Source organism: Cebus imitator, unplaced genomic scaffold, assembly GCF_001604975.1.
Source record: "Cebus imitator isolate Cc_AM_T3 unplaced genomic scaffold, Cebus_imitator-1.0 Scaffold39, whole genome shotgun sequence".
Classification (NCBI taxonomy): domain Eukaryota; kingdom Metazoa; phylum Chordata; class Mammalia; order Primates; family Cebidae; genus Cebus; species Cebus imitator.
Window position 1 is genome coordinate 8,372,783 of NW_016107354.1, and position 3,055 is coordinate 8,375,837.

Sequence of the window (3,055 nt, forward strand, 5' to 3'; positions counted from 1 at the left end):
GGGTTCAGGCAATTCTCCTGCCTCAGCCTCCTGAGTAGCTGGGATTACAGGCACGCACCACCATGCCCAGCTAATTTTTTGTATTTTTAGTAGAGACGGGGTTTCACCATGTTGACCAGGATGGTCTCGATCTCTTGACCTCGTGATCCACCCGCCTCGGCCTCCCAAAGTGCTGGGATTACAGGCTTGAGCCACCGTGCCCGGCCAGTTATCGCACTTTTTAAGATGAATGAAGACTTACTATTCTGTTAGCTTGTGACAGAGACAGTTGAGTGGATGGCATGCAGGTGGGTCCTTTTGCTACATGGTCTCTAAGACTGGCATTAAGATATCTAGTTCAGCTGGGCACGGTGGCGCTCGACTGTAATCTCAGCACTTTGGGAAGCCAAGGCAGGTGGATCATTTAAGTTCAGGTGATCCCCACCTCTACTAAAAATACAAGAAATTAGCCAGGGCATGGTGTGGTGACACGTAGTCCCAGCTACTCAGAAGGCTGAGGCAGGTTGCAGTGAGCTGAGATTGGGCCACTGCACCCCAGCCTGGCAACAGAATGAGACTCAGTCTCAAAAGAAAAAAAAGAACCCGAAGCTTATACCATGTGGGGACAGAACCTCATTTTTAATATTGGGGTTAGATACTAAAGTATAATTATCTTAATCCTTAAAATAATCTTCTGAAGCTGAGTATTAGCCTCATCTTACAAAATGGCAAAAATGAAGTTGAGGGTCATATCTATCTTGCCAACACACACAGCCCTGGGCTGCAGAGTCAAGATTAAGATCTAGGGCTTCTCCCTTCACACTTTCATGTGGGAAGGAAAAGAGCCAAACAAGAGACTCTGGGATATCTAAGATCTTGCTGTTTAAATATCTCCCTCACCTGAAAACCGAGTAAGTTAGGCCGAGCATGGTGGCTCACACCTGTAATTCCAGCACTTTGGGAGGCTGAGGCGGGTGGATAACTTGAGGCCAGGAGTTCTAGACCAGTCTAGCCAACATGGTAAAATCCCGTCTCTAGTAAAACCACAGAAATAATTAGCCGGGCATGGTGGCAGTCACCTGTAATCTCAGCTACTCAGGAAGCTGAGGCAGGAGAATCGCTTGAACCAGGGAGGCAGAGGTTGCAGTGAGCCAAGATCACACCACTGCACTCCAGCCTGGGTGACAGTACAAGACTCCATATTAAAAAAACGTGAAGAAAAAAGGAAATCCAGCAAGTTGCCTGATAATTCTTTTTCTTTTTCGTGACTACTGAAAAGACAGGAGCCTGAGAGAGACTTAACAGGAGTAAATACTTTAAAAACAGTATGGAACTGTACCCATTCTGAGGATGACTGATACAGTTCCAATATTCAAGAGAAGTGTATCTTTTCCAGCAAAGTAGATCTTTTGTTTACATAGAAAACATTTTGTTATTTGGGATGTTTGCTTAACTATTTGTAAGTAGCTCTTTGCAATGAATGGATTACCCTTTTTTTAATGGAAAGAAAATAAATTCAAAATCTGTAAGCAAAACTTTAGTAATTTCTGAATCTAGGATACTAGCATCTTCTATTTTTTTAAGTGATTTACATTCAACCCATTCCAGTGATTTAAGTACCTATGTCCTCTGGCTGTGCTCATTTGCCTCATACTTTTTTTTTTTTTAAACAGTCTTGTTCTGTCACCCAGGATAGAGTGCAGTGGCACAATCTCGGCTCACTACAACTCCACCTCCCAGGTTCAAGCGATTCTCATGCCTCAGCCCCCTGAGCAGCTGGGATTACAGTGCACACCACATTTTTGTATTTTTAGTAGAGACAGGGTTTTGCCATGTTGGCCAGACTGGTTTTGAACTCCTGGCTTCAAGTGGTCCACCTGCCTCCTCCTCCCAAAGTACTGAAATTACAGATGTGAGCCCCTGTGCCCAGCCTGCTTCATATACATTTCTAAGGACTCCTCTTCTCAGGCATCTCAAGCTGTTATCATAAGAGATAGGACGATGCTCATTTTGACAAGAGGAACCATATACCCAGCTCTGTGTCCTCCCTCCATTTGAGGAAACTCCCAAAGCTTGAGCCACTAGATTCCTTTGCTTTGACCACCTAACAGTTCTCTTAATATGGGTGTCTGAGAGCAGAACAGGTTCTCTAAGCTGGTAGGGGGAGAGAAGCACTATCATGATCGTGCAGGCATGAATGGGTAAGGGAGCTTAAGCAGAGGAATGTGTGCAAGAGGCAAACCCTATCTCTGAAGTGTGACGAATATACCGAGGTTTCTAGCTGGAAAAATGTTCAGGGTGATGAGATAAATATCTCAAAGTTTTGATCAATAAATGCAAACCAGCAAAAATATCAATAAAATATTTTTAATGCCTACAATTTCTTGTATACATAAATTGCAAAACTTTCACCTGTATATGCAAAAGTATGTTCTCTTGCAGGTCAAACAGCACCAGAAAACAAGCTAAGCTATCTAAAATTTTTTTAACTTGATTTGTCCATTATGTAAAAGACAGGATGGATTTAATAATGCCAAAGAAATCTCTATATCACTCTTAATCATACACTAAATGCCTGAATATTTAATCACATCGACTCAGAAAATAAACAGTAGTCTAACATATTCAGCACATTGAAAATAAAACAACCAGTGTCTCTTCATATATTTATTCTCTCTCCAAACACGTTTTGGTCTCCGGCTATATCTCAGAAATTTACCAATAGCTGCTTTTAAGTTATAAAATATAAAACAACAATTTATTTCTTGGAGAAAATCTTGGGGACTACATTAAAAATGAAAATTTGAGAGTTCCCACAGACTTTTTTTTTTTTTTTTGAAATGGAGTCTTGCTTTGTCACCCAGGCTGGAGTGCAGTGGTGCTATCTTGGCTCACTGCAACCTCTACCTCCTGGGTTCAAGCGATTCTCCCACCTCAGCCTCCCAGTCGCTAGGATTACAGGCACGCGCCACTATGCCTGGCTACTTTTTTGTATTTTTAGTAGAGACGGGGTCTTATCATGTTGGCCAGGCTGGTCTCAAACTCCTGGTCTCAAGTGATCCGCCCGCCTCGGCCT